Consider the following 14,218-nt stretch of genomic DNA (forward strand, 5'->3'; position numbering starts at 1 on the left):
TTCGCTAGGGTGCAGTTTAAATGGACCCTTGGGATTTGATGTTTTATGTGATATGAATGGTGAGTGCTAGAGGCTAGAGAGAGAAGCCATCTAGTAACATTCTATCCGAATTGTAGCCCAACTGAACGTGGCAAATCCCTCTTGGTTTGATCCTCTTGCATCAAATTTGGTACCTAAAACCAAAGAGAAAAAAATGCCATACTCACTGCACCAGAAAAAGATAGGAAAAAAGAAATTTAAAAAACTGAAAACCATTTTAAAGTATAAGGTCATCCTACAAGAATAATATATAATTTGTGTTGTCTTATTCTATTAAATACTTATTTAAAGTCCCTATGAGTAAAATAGGCACCTAGGGCTTACAGGTACATGTTTATTTGTCAGGGAAACAAAAGCGAAAACTTCGAGACTAGATACAGACTTTTGCGACAAGAAATAATGTTAACTGGTTGAATTGTCAACAGTTAAAATAAAAATTAATCATGTAGTGGTTCAGTGGTAGAATGCTTAATTTTCATGCAGAAGACCCACGTTCAACTCCCGGACAATGCACCTAAAAAAAAAAAATTAAGTATGTAAATAAGAGAAAATAACATGCTTCGATACCGGGATGCACCCCACCTCCCACCCCCAATGAGGTAAATAAGCGAGTCTGTGAGTATTAGGAAACAACAGTTGGATTAAATGATGAGACTCTGAGCTCATTTGCATCTAAGCTAAGAAATCCATCTTGTCAGGTGCTGAATTCCTATTATCATGTCCTCAAATAGTCTCTGCTAATCTGACACAAATCAAAATATTATTCCAAGATCTGGCTTTCATGACTGTCCATGATCTATCCACAAATTTATCTCTCAAAACTTCTTAGTGTAATGAATGTAATTTTTATAGAGGTTATCTCTATGTTTATATGAAACAATGTATTGTTCTCCTCTTCTTATAATATTTTCCTTTCATTTATCTCTTAAACGCTCTCAGCCAAATGTGCCCCCTTTTTAAATTTAGCCTCTGTTTATTTTCTTATACTTAAAAACTGCTATCCAGATATTAGTTATCATAACATGGCTAATGTCTTCACAATGAGCAAATATTATTTCAGCTGGGCTTCAAAAGTCTTCGTTTTATTTAAATTATGTACTTTGTCAGAGTAAATGGACAGTTTGTGTTTCTAATTTTTAAACAGTCTCATCGGGGAAACCCAGTATAAGCTAATTAAATACCTGAATTCCAAAGAATCGTGTTGGAAACCTCAGTTTCACACATTTAAAACTGTAATTCTACTTCTTCCTGGTTTTTGAACCTTTGCTGACTAATGAATTCATTTTCTAGAAATTTCAACTTTTGGAATCTTAATTCATTTGATATTATCATATGAGTTGTGTGGAATTCTTGCGTTATTAATAATCTTGTTTAGAGTTATATTGCCCCTCCAATTGACATTTAAAAGGTTGAGGACATCTTTCCACTTTAGCTACCTCAAATCTGAGTGGATTTTAATATATATATAATAATGAAGTTAATGGTGTTATTGATTATCTGATTAGTAAAAAAAAAGAGAGTATCTAATAACTCATATTAAAGCAAATTCCATATCATTTATATTAACATTTAGAGGCATAGAAATAATACAAAATGAAACAAAGAAGCTAACTTCCCTAATTGAAAGAATGAACTAAACTGCAAAGAGAAAATGTTTTGATAAGCTGCCTGGATATGAATTCATAAAAATGGGAAGCCCTATACCCCAATAAATCCCAGAATGATGCCCCAATAAATCCTAGAGTGATTTGAAAGTAAATAAAGAAGTATTTGCAAAGTCCCCTTGGGGAAATGGTGAGAAAGGGGGAAAATTCAGCTTCCCCACTTGAGGAACTCCTAATATTCGCACAAGCAGTGGGGACAACCAAATCAACAGGCCAAGCCCTCAATCTTGGGGTTCTTCCTATGAAACTTATCCCTGCAAAGGATAAACTAAGCCTACTTAAAATTAGGCCTAGGTGTCACCCCAGAGAACCTCTTTTGTTACTGAGATGGGGCCTCTCTCTCTCTCTCTCTCAGCCAACACGGCAAGTAAACTCACTGCCCTCCCCTTCTCTACATGTGACATGACTCCCAGGGGTGTGGACCTTCCTGACAACATGGGACAGAAATCCTAGAATGAGCCGGGACTCAGCATCAAGGGATTGAGAAAACCTTCTCGACCGAAAAAGGAAAGAGAGCAATGAGACAAAATAAAGTGTCAGTGGCTCAGAGGTTCCAGTATCCATGTTTCTTGAAGATGACTGTATAATGATACAGCATTCCAAATGTGACTGTGTGATTGTGAAAACCTTGTGTCTGATGCTCCTTTTATCTACGGTATGGACAGATGAGTAAAACGTATAGATTAAAAATAAATAAATAATACGGGAAACAAACGTTAAAATTAAAAAATAAATATATTGGATATATGAAAATATTAGCGGTCAATGAGAGGGAGGGGTAAGGGGTAGGATATGTATGAATTTTTTTCTTTTTTCTTTTTATTTCTTTTTCTGGAGTGATGCAAATGTTCTAAAAAATGATCATGGTGATGGATAGACAACTATGTGATGATATTGTGAGTCATTGATTGTACACCATGTCTGGAATGTTTGTATGTTAAGGATGTATGTGCTTGTACATTGTTATATCAAAAAATGTTTTTAAAAAATTTTTAAAAATGGGAAGCCCTCAAAACTTAAAGATACTGAAAAATTAGTTGAAAATATAGATATAATTCAGAATATATAAAAATAAGAAAATTATTTATAGAAAAATATTATACTATCGCTGGTAATCAAGAAATGTATGTCATTTGTATTCTATTAACTGAGTAAAAATGATAATGTTTGATTTCCATTAGAAAACTTTTACCATAGTCTTATATTTTCAAATCAGTAGAGAACAATGATCCAATTTGAACCTGAAATGGGGGAAACAAAGTATAAAATTTTGAAAAATTGTATTATGGGATGGACAAACACTTAACTGAACAGTGGGGTGGGCAAATCAAGAATTTTGTGTGAACACTTCATTTTCCACTCTCTAAAATACTGTCAACTTTTTTTTTTTTTTTTTTTTGCAGCTGTGTGCGAGGGAAGTCTATGAGAACTCTGTACTCTCCGCATGATTTTTCTCCACGCCTACAATTGCTTTAGTAAACAAACAAGGTACTTAAATAAAGAAGTGGAGTTAAGGTTGTCTACGGCTTTTTTTTTTTTCATTAATTAAAGAAAACAAAAGAAATTAACCCAACATTTAGAAATCATTCCATTCTACATATGCAATCAGTAAATTCTTAACATCATCACATAGATGCATGATCATCATTTCTTAGTACATCATTTCTTATACTGTAAACTTTGTATATTTTATTATACAGCTATTTGTTTCTATAATGCAAATATTTCTAATAAATATTGATAATACTAAATTAGAAGGCTATTTGAAAAGTCACCTGTAACTATGAAATGTTCATGTCTGTTGCCACAGTAATCCCATGGGTTTGTTTTGATGGAATTATTAAAAAATAAGGAAGCGAAATATTCATTCAATATTTTTTATGGGTGAAAACTTGAAAGCCACTTGAATAAAAATAAAGGGTAATATTTAACATTCATATATTTTATGTGTTAATTTACAACTGCTAAAATATATCATTGTATTATAGATAACCTTTAGCTAAAGAGAAATAGGCTTTTAACCATCCAAAATGAAAATCAGTTTATAAATAATATTAAAACCTGATTTCATTGTTATAAATACATACGTATGTGAACAAACAATAGAGTAGAAAAATGAATATGTACATAAAAATGGTAATTCTGAAATGTATTTTTAAAGATGTTTTAAGAGAAACAAAACTCGGAAGAAAACAAATCTCTCAAATTTAGGAATAGGAGATTTATATGTGAGTAAAGACACTAAGATTTATAAATACAGGAAGTTATACATCAGGTTGGGTCCATAGGATGGAAACTAAATACTATGCATCTCATATAAATAATGTGTTTCACATACAAAGAAACTTCCTTCAATAATGCCAGCTTCAGTAATTTATTCAAATATGTCATATGTTCTGACTGACAATGAAGATTAAAATTATGGCCATCATGAGCAAAAGGCTGTAGAAATAATTTTTGTCTTACTGTCTACCAAACCAAAATACCAAATAGGTCAGGATTAATGAATACAAGCTGGCGCCCAAATCAAAAAATACATCCCTTAAGAGGGAAACTTCAAATTTAACATTATTTAATTATATAGGAATATTGTTTTTTAGTTATTGAGAGCAATATCTATGCACATATAAATCACATGTATATGCATATACTTCAAGTATCTATCAGAATAATTCTTCATGTAGAGGAAAAGTTTTCAAATATTAAAGTGACCAGTACAAGGTCAACAGCAAAAGTCAGCTAGTCTCAGTACTCAAAAATATAATCAACCCCATGCATGGTTTTGTTTTCTCCAAAAAACTTTTATTTCTTTAAGGAAGTCTTCATGGTTAAAGCACAGGCATAAGCATTTTTTTTAAGTTTCCCATATGATGCTAATGCATGAAAACCATTTAGAATTACTGAACAACAGCGTTCATGAAATTAGAAATATAAAGTAATAAGGCAGAGTCTAAGTCTCCTGCTCTTGCCAAATCATAACCTTTTCAATTTTCCTTGCAGATAAACCATTTCTCAGCTGTGTCTTTTCTACATCTACCTTAACCATGGACTTGATGAGTAGTGTAAATAAAGTTCATTTTGCTTGGGTTCACACAGGATGCTCTAAAAGAGGAAAATGCTCTAAAAGAGGAAACAGTGTTTGTGGTCTTCCTGTTTCTCTACCTTGCAGCTCTGTGGACTTCTTTATTGTGATAAGGAAATTTGTGGCTGCTTGGAAGCCCAAGGCATTTCTTCCTTTTCTAGTCATCCTTTGCTGTTGCCTGTTTCTCCACAACCACAGCACCCAGATTGATCACAGATGCTGCATCTGAGAAGGAAGTTATCTCCACTATTAGTGCATGACCCAAATTTTTGCACTTTACTTTTTTGGGTGAAAGCTGTTTGTCCTGTGTTTTAGGAATATCACCTCTGTGCATACATATTTGTGAGAAGACACTGATCAGGAAGTTTTTATCCCCCTTAATTAAGATTAGCTGACGGGTGGTTCAGTGGTAGAACTGAACTGAATTGAACTGAATTCAATTCCTGGACCATGCACCCAAAAAAAAGAAGAGAAGAAAAAGAATAAAGATTAGCTGAGATCCCTCTGGACACACATGTGTTTCGGAAACCAAAGTTGAGAGATTCAGCTTCTTTCTCCATGTTATGTTAAAATTATCAAATTCAAATCAAGTATTCTTTTGACTTTAAGTACTATTTCTATACTGATGATTCACAAATCCACCCTAGACCTCTCACCGGAATGCCAGAATTTTACATTCAACTAATTACTTAATGTTTTCCTCTATCTATCTAATAGGCATCTTCGTAACTAATGACTCATTTTCTTACCCAGAAAATGCTGTTCAAGCAAGCTTCCCGTGACAAATCCATACTTTCAGTTTCCTAACCTAAAAACACTGAAGCCAGATTAATGGTGATGTCACAATTCACACCTAACCTATCAGAAGAAAAACGGCTGTCCTTCAAACTATATACAGAATCTGTTATATTTTTCACACCATTTTCCCTGCCTGTTTAATCACAGCTGCAGTAATCTTTTGCCTAGATTTTAGCAGGAGACCCCCAAAATGCTTCCTGGTTCTCCTTTTGTCCCGCTGAGTCTATGTTCAACACAATTCCTGGGGGTCCTTTTAAAATTTGTGTTTTAAATCAGAACACTCCTCCCTATAAAACCCTGCAGTGACTCCATTTCTTTAGCCACACAGACATTTAATGCTCTTCCTTAACCACACCAGGCAGACTTAAATCTTAGGGTATTTTCTCCAGGTGTTTTTTGCTTAAGCCATTTTTGCAGTAATGTATTTGGCTAATGGCTTCATTTTCTTGAGACACTGCTCTAAACCTCTCAATGAGACCTCCCCAATCATCATGTATAGCACAGCATCCTCATCAGTACTCCTAATACCCTGTCATACTTTCCTTTTTCTTTTTCTTTCTTCCTTTTCTTTTGTTTGCATGAGCAGGCACCAGGAATCAAACTTGGGTCTCCGGCATGGCAGGCAAGAATTCTGCCACTGAGCCACTGTTGCACCGCCCTCCTTTTTCTTTTCAATAGCATGTATCATCTTCTAACAAATGCATATTTATTATAGTTTCTCATTTCAAGTCCATCAGCACTAGAATGTAAAATCCAAGAGGGCAAGGACCTTTATTTTGCTCAGGAATATATCACAAGCCAGTTGTAGAGTGATTGGAATATAAAAGAAATGTATTAAATATTTGTGGTGGATGCTATATTTGAAGAGAATAAACCACAGATACTAACACCAGGGCCTGATAGCTTCTGTAAGAATGCTTAATTTCATTTCTGTGATAATTTCAAAATACATAGAAGCACTTCTAGGGTCATTTAATGATCAACTTAAACCACTTGTAATAACCACATATTTCTCAGTTCCTGAGCATGACTGACACTGTAGCGGAACCAAACACTGGTACATTGTGGACATGAACAGAGAAGAACTTGGTAAGTTAGTAAAGAATTTGCATCAAATGGATGTCATAGTATTGTAGAGTACATGATGAAGTTCTCACAATCGTTTAAATGGAGAAAATCAGTGCTAACATAAATAGGCTAAACTCAAAATTGCCTTGGCTTCATCTCTGTGCAACATTTATATGTTGACAATTTTACTATAACAGAACTATATTACTTGTCATCTTAAATTGCTTTCATTAGTTTACATTTTAATGGTGGTGATAGCTATTTTTGTAAACTTGTTTATTTTACATTTGCTTGATAATTATAATTATTAGACACTTGTAACACTTTTTACATTTACCTTTATAAGAATGGTAACATATTTTAAATCATTTATGTTAAAACTGGGATCTTTGAGATTACTTTTCCCTTTAAACCAGTTCCATATGTTGTTGAAAATTAAGAAAATCTAATCCATCCTTTAGAAGAAAGATTGCGTAGTAAAACAAGTAGAGTTTACTTAATAATACTGCGCATGCACTAGAATAAAAACAAAATACAAGACTTAAGTCTGAATGTGATCCTCTGGTCCGTGAACAGGACACTATGCTCCAACTGATTGTGATTTTCAAAGGCTTATTTATCATTGGAATATACCAGATCGTCACTTGTAACACTTTTTTCCTAACAACTTCCTATGTCACTTACATTTATATGAAGACAGTTTTTCAATGGCGATACATATAGTGACTAATCACTAGGGTGAGCCTGAATAGACACTATAATGCTCATAATTAATCCTGCCTGTTACTCACAACCTGTACCACCCCCTCCCCTTGAGTGTGAGTGTCATGTGTATTTCCACACCAAACAACAAAATATGGTAAATGTGATGGAGTACCACTTCCCTGATCATGTTACATAACGGACTGTCTTTCTCACAGATTTTCTTCCCGGCATCATTTCTTCTCCATTCATAGACCCAGTTTAGTTCTCAGCTGTTTCTCCATCCTTCGCTAGGGCCTTCATATTCAAACATGTAACCCATGTTTCTTGTATCACTGGTATCACCTGCAGCTTGTTAATAATGCGGAATCCTGACTCCATTCCAGAATTTATGAATGATCATTTGAATTTTAACCCTAGGTGGGTTATATGTGCATCCCCATTTGTGAAATATTGCCATTGGGAACTCTTACATAGAGGTGTCATACCACCTTCTTAGTTTCAGGTGGGAAACAGGAGGTAAACTTGGAGGAGAGTGCAGTCAACCTTTTAGATTTCAGCAAGGAAGTTACCCATATCCTTCTGCTCACAACCCATTGACAAGAGACGCACCTTATTACAAGGAGTCAGGGAATTTTGAAAAAAAATGTCTAAGGATTTTCCTGGTGTCATCTGTCCATGTCAGAGATGATTAGATATCCCCTAGCAGGTGTGTTTTGAGCATTTTTTCAATTAAGGATATGGTTTATGCCTTGCCCATCAAAACTCACAACATTGTCATTTGAATACCTAATCTCAGCAGAACACTTTGTAACTGCTGAAGGGGAAAATGGGTTTTAGTGGTAAACAGTCTCTGACAAAGGCATCTGGCATCAAGGGCAACCACAGAAACATTTTGTACTCAAAATTGATTCAATTGGACAGATAATTATTTACACCACATTGTGTGTCAAGTGCTATTACAGTAGCCATAAAAAAATAAAAATAAAATCCCATCTTCAGAGCTCACATTCTGCTAGAGTATGATATTTTAAAAACCCTTTAGCAAATCCAGAACTTTTTTTTGAGTCCTTAGTGTTTTAAGAGATAGAATAGATGTCTCTCAAACTGAGAACTGCTAGCTTTTTTTCTATGAAGATTGTGCTGGTTTGAATCTGTTATGTTATATGAATCTGTTAATGAAAATCTGTTCTTTTCATTAATTCTTTTGGGGTCAGTCCTATTTTGGGTGGGAAATTTTAGTTTAGGCTATTTCAGTTGAGGTGTAACCCAGCCCATTTAAGGATGTGTCTTAATCCTTTTACTGGAGGCCTTTATGAGAAGATAAAAGACAGAAAGAAAAGAAAAAAAAAACAAGAAAGAACTTAAAGAAAAGCCCAGGGAAGCTGAGAGAAAAGAAACAACCACAGAAACTGAGAAAGCTACTGAAGCCTAAAGCTGGAAGCAACAAAACTCAAGAGATAAGGACCAGCACACACTGCTCACGTGAGAGAGATGTCCCAGATACATTTCTTCAGGGATAGAGTACCCTCCTGTTGATGCCTTAATTTGGATATTTCCATGTGGCTTCCAGTCAGACCTGAAAACCAGAGGCTGCAGCCTCAGCGCTGCAAGGGCCCCTTAGAGCCACCAGCAGACCGCCCCCGCAGTGGGCCAAGCTGTCTGGAAGCCCCGTGCACTGCCCGGGAGGCCACAGCCGTGGCACCTCAAGGAATCCCAGGGAGGCCCCGGAGCCCAGCCTCTCCAAACGGACCCTTGGCCTTCTGGCAGACCGAGCCCAATCCCAGTTGCCAACTCCAAGGGCATCTCCGCCAGTCCATGATGCCTGCGGACAGCCTGCCCCCAAGGGCATGACCAGCTGGCTTCCATCTTCGGCCCTGGCTGGGGTTTCCCGCTCCGCTGGACAGATCGGAGCCCAGGGACGTGAGGACTGCCGAGCCAACCTGACACCCCCGCACAACGAGTGTGTGCTGCGTGAAGACGGGGCGGCGTACCAAGTGGGATCTTCCCACCCCAAGCCGTTGCCTGCCCGTTGAGTCGGGCCCAGGCTCGAGGCCGGATCCTGGCACAGGACAGATGCTGCGCCCCAGCCCAGGTGGCCCAGTGGCAGGAACACCACCGCCGCAAGGAGCGGAGGACAGGTGGGACCGCTGGACACGATGCGAGGGAATAGAGGGATAGGAGGGGAGGGGATGCGAGGGGACAATCGCCACGCGACCAGCTAGGGCAGAAGACGTGCGTGTGGTTGGGCAGACAAGCAGGCATCGGGCTTCCCCCTGCCCCTGGCTCGGCCTGGCCTGGCGCGCTCTGGCAAGTCCACTAGGCCCGCGGATCCTGGGCGGACTGAGCGGCTTGTGGGATTTGCAAGGGCCGCGCGGGCTGCACGGCTGCTCCCTGACTAGCGAGCCTGCAGCGGGCGCTGGCGGATGCGCAGAGCCGGTTGGGGAAAGCAGGATCCCAGCAGCGGAGGGCAAGTGGCTGGGACGCGGGCTGGGGGAGAGGGGCTGGGCAGCGGCGTGGGTGGGAAAGCGGGGGAGCCTCCGGGGATCGAACTGGGCTGGGCTGCAGCGAGGGTCCCAAGGCGCAGCCCCTGAGGACACCTTACCCGGCAGAGTGCAGGCAGTGGGGGCTTCCGGTGGCGGCAGCCAGCGACTACCGCCAAGCTACCCTGAACGCGCTGATCTGTCTGATCTCGGCCGCTGAGCAGGGTCTGCGGGTTAGTACGCCTGGGATTACCCGCCTGGGATTACCGGGCAACAGTAGGCGTTTTCTTTTTCTTTCTTCTTTTTTTTTTTGATGATGTTGACACAGAATTTATTACCATTATTGCCTAGGTGGGGAATCAAATGATTATAAACTTGCCACACCTATACCTCAGTGTGGCAGTGTGGAGAAACTGCAAGCTTTGGAGTTAAAAATGGATATATGGGCAGTCCTGTTCTCTTACTTTCTTTTTTCCTCTTTTCGTATTTTTATTGATAAATCTTTACATACATACATTGCATACATGGTGTACAATATCATCACATAGTTGTGTATTCTTCACCATGACCATTTTTTTTAGAACACTTGCATTTCTCCAGAAAAAGAAATAAAAAGAAAAAAAACACTCGTGCATACCATACCCCTTATCCCTCCGTCTCATTGACCACTAGTATTTCCATCTACCCAATTTATTTTACCCTTTGTCCCCTTTATTTTTATTTATTCTTTATCTATAACTTTTGACTTATCTGTCCATAGCCTGGATAAACAGAGCAGCAGACACCATGTTTTCACAATCACACAGTCACATTGTAAAAGCCTTACCATTATACAATCATCTTCAAGAATCAAGGCTACTGGAACACAGCTCAACAGTTTTAGATACTTCCCTCCAGCCTCTCCACTACATCACAAACTAAAAATGGATATCTACATAATGAATAAGAATAACTTCCAGGATATTCTCTCAACTCTGTTTGAAATCTCTCAGCCACTAAAACTTTATTTTGTCTCGTTTCTCTTTTCCCCCTTTTGGTCAAGAAGCCTTCCTCAATCTCAAAGTAAGAACTTGACGTATCTACACTAATAGTTGGATACTTCTCAATCCCTTAATTCTGGGTTCTACTTATTCCAGGAGTTCTGTCCCACATTGCCAGAGGGATTTACACCCCTGGGAGTTATGTCCCATGTAGGGGAGGAGGGCAGAGTTCACCTACTGAGTCGGCTAACCCCTAACCCTAACCCTAGAATGGAAAACTACCCATCAAGAAGTCTGTATCTGGAAAACTGCCCTTAAAATGCAAGAGAGTTTAAGATATTCATGGAAAGATATTCATAGATGAACAGAAACTGGTAGAGTTGTTAACAAGAGCTCTGCCCTGTAAGACATACTAAAATATCCTGCAGGCTGAATGGAAAATCAGGAGCAATAGAATCTTGTAGATGAATATTGAAATGAAGAGTATCAGTAAAGTTAATTAAAGGGATACAAAAAGAGGCAAAAACAAAATATGACATATAATAGTCAAAGGTTAAAATGGTTAAAGTAAGAATAGCTTTTACAGTAATAACACTGAATGTTAAGCAATTAAATTCTCCAATCAAAAGACACAGCTTGGTGGAATAAATTAAAAATATGAGCAAACTGTATGCTGTCTACAAGAGTCTCGCCTTAGACCCAAGGATACAAATAGGTTGAAAGTAAAAGGCTTAAAAAAGATATTCCATACAAGCACTATCCAAAAGAAAGCTGGGATGGCCATACTAATGTAGGACAAAATAAACTTTTAATGCAAATCTATTATGAGGCAAAGAAGAGCACTGTATATTAATAAAAGGAGCAATTCACCAAGAAGAAATAAATTTATGCTCACCTAGCCAGGGTGCCCAAAAATATATGAGGAAGCACTATCAAAACTAAAGTAAGAATTTGACGTATCTACACTAGTAGTTGGATACTTCAATACACCACCCACATTAATAGATAGAAAATCTAGACAGAGGATCAATAAGAAACCAAAGAATTTGAAAAATATGATAAATGAACTAGACCTAACAGAGATATACAGAAGAATGCATTCCAAAACAGCAGGATATACATTTTTCTTAAGTGCTCAAGGATCATTCACCAGGATAGACCACATGTTGGGTCACAAAACAGGTCTCAATACATTTAAAAAGATTGGAATTATAGAATCCACCATCTATGATCACAATGGAATGAAGCTGGAAATCAAAAACAGGCAGAGGACTGGAAAATGCATACTTGAATGGAAGTTAAACAACATATTTTTCAACAATCATTGTTCAAAGTAGAAATTGCAAGAGAAATCAGTAAATATCTTGAGTCAAATAAAAACAAGGATACAGCATATCACATTTATGGGATGGAGTGAAGGCAGTTCTGAGAGGGAAATTTATAGCCCGTGGCTACATTAAAAAGGAAGAAGGAGCTAAAATGTAAGACCTAACTGCACACCTGAAGGAATCAGGAAAAGAGCAGCACACTAGGACAAGAGCAGCACACTAATCCAAAAGAAAACAGAAAGAAAGAAATAACAAAGATTAGAGCAGAAATATATGAAACTGAGAACACAAAAAAAAAAAAGTAGGAAGAGTCAACAAACCCAAAAGTTGCTTATCTGAGAAGATCAATAAAACCCTTAGCTAGACTGATACAGATAATTGAAAGGGAGGACATTACTGCTGACCTCAAGAAATTTAAAAAGATCATTAAGAGATTACTATGAAAAATACATACAAACAAACTAGACAACTTACATGAAATGGACAATTTTCTATAAAACACAAACTACACTGATTGCAGAAGAAAGACAAGGCTTCAAAAATACGCTAACAAGTAAAGAGATTGAAGCAGTCAACAAAAAGCTCCCAACGAAAGAAAACCTGCAGACCAGATGGCTTCATAGTTGACTTCTTCATTCCAAGAAGAATTAATACCAAATTTGCTCAAACACTTCCAAAGAGGTGAATACTACCTACCTCATTCTATGAAGTACCATAACACAATACTAAAGCCAGGTAAAGATACTACAAGAAAGGAAAATTACAGAGCAATCTCTCTAATGAATATAGTCACAAAAATCCTCAACAAAATGCTTGAAAATTGAATCTGACTTCACATTAAAAGAATTACAGGCATGATCAAGTGGGTTTTATCTTGGATATGCAAGGAGGATTTAATAGAAGAAAATCAAGTAATGTACCACATTAACAAATCAATGGTGAGGAATCCCATGATGATTTCAATTGATGCAGAAAAAAAAGCATTTAACAAATACCAGCATCCTTTCATGAGAAAAACATTTTGAAATAAAGGAGTAGAAGGAAACTTTCTGAACCTGATAAAGGGCACATGTAAAAAAAATCCACAGTTAACATTGTATTTGATGGAGAGAGACTGAAAGGTTCCCATTAAGATTAGGAACAAGACAAGTATGCCTACTGTAACCACTATTATTCAACATTGAGCTACAGGTACTAGCTACAGCAATTAGGCAAGAAACAGAAATAAAAGACATCCAAATTGGAAAGGAAAAAGAAAATCTTCACTACTTGCAGATAATGATTCCTTACCTAGAAAACCCTGAAAAATATGTACCACAAAGCTATAAGAGCTAATAAACAAGTTCAGCAAAGTGACGGAATACAAAATTAACACACAAAATCAGTAGTGTTCCTACACACTATTACTGACCAATCTGAGCAGGAAACCAGGAATAAAATTCCACTTACCATGACTACTAAAAGTTCTTAACCAAGAATGTAAAGGATTTGTATTCAAAAACCTACCAAACACATTGCTAAATTTTAGAAGACCTAAATAAATAAATGGAAGGGCATCTCATCATCATCAATTGGAAGACTAAATCTTGTTAAGATGTCAGTTCTACCCAAATTGACTTACAGATTCAGAGCAATTCCAATCAAAATTCCAACAGCCTGCTTTGAAGACTGGAAAAATCAGATATCAAACTTATTTGCATGGTTACAGGTCCCTAAATAGCCACACACACACACAAAAAAAAAAAGCTTGTAAAAGAAAAATGAAGTTATGGGATGGAGTGAAGGCAGTTCTGAGAGGGAAATTTATAGCCTGCGCCTACATTAAAAAGGAATGGAACTGGTTGATGTTCTTGGAGAGGCTGGCCCCTCTGGGTTCCAGGACTTATCTGGCCTAGGAGCCATCTGAAGGTTTTAGGTTTCTGAAAAATAAACTTAATGCATGAAACTTTTGTAGAATCTCATATAGAGTCCTGGGTTTTCTTTAGGTTAATAAGAATGATGCTGGTTGGGGTTTGGCAAACCATGGTGATTAGCAATATCTAGCTGAAGCTTGCATAAGAGTAGCCTCTAGAGT

At 37.5% G+C, this 14,218-nt stretch overlaps 1 long non-coding RNA gene across 1 annotated transcript in view; it reads right to left on the minus strand.

Annotated features, from left to right (window-relative positions):
• Positions 1–272: 272 nt before the first annotated feature.
• Positions 273–14,218, minus strand: part of LOC143656323 (uncharacterized) — a 38,572-nt gene continuing 24,626 nt past the window's right edge. The window contains exon 3 of the long non-coding RNA XR_013162457.1: positions 273–553. This is a non-coding gene — a long non-coding RNA (uncharacterized LOC143656323). The remainder of the gene's footprint in view (positions 554–14,218) is intronic.

The sequence above is a fragment of the Tamandua tetradactyla genome, chromosome 14 (assembly GCF_023851605.1).
Source record: "Tamandua tetradactyla isolate mTamTet1 chromosome 14, mTamTet1.pri, whole genome shotgun sequence".
NCBI classification, from domain to species: Eukaryota; Metazoa; Chordata; class Mammalia; order Pilosa; family Myrmecophagidae; genus Tamandua; species Tamandua tetradactyla.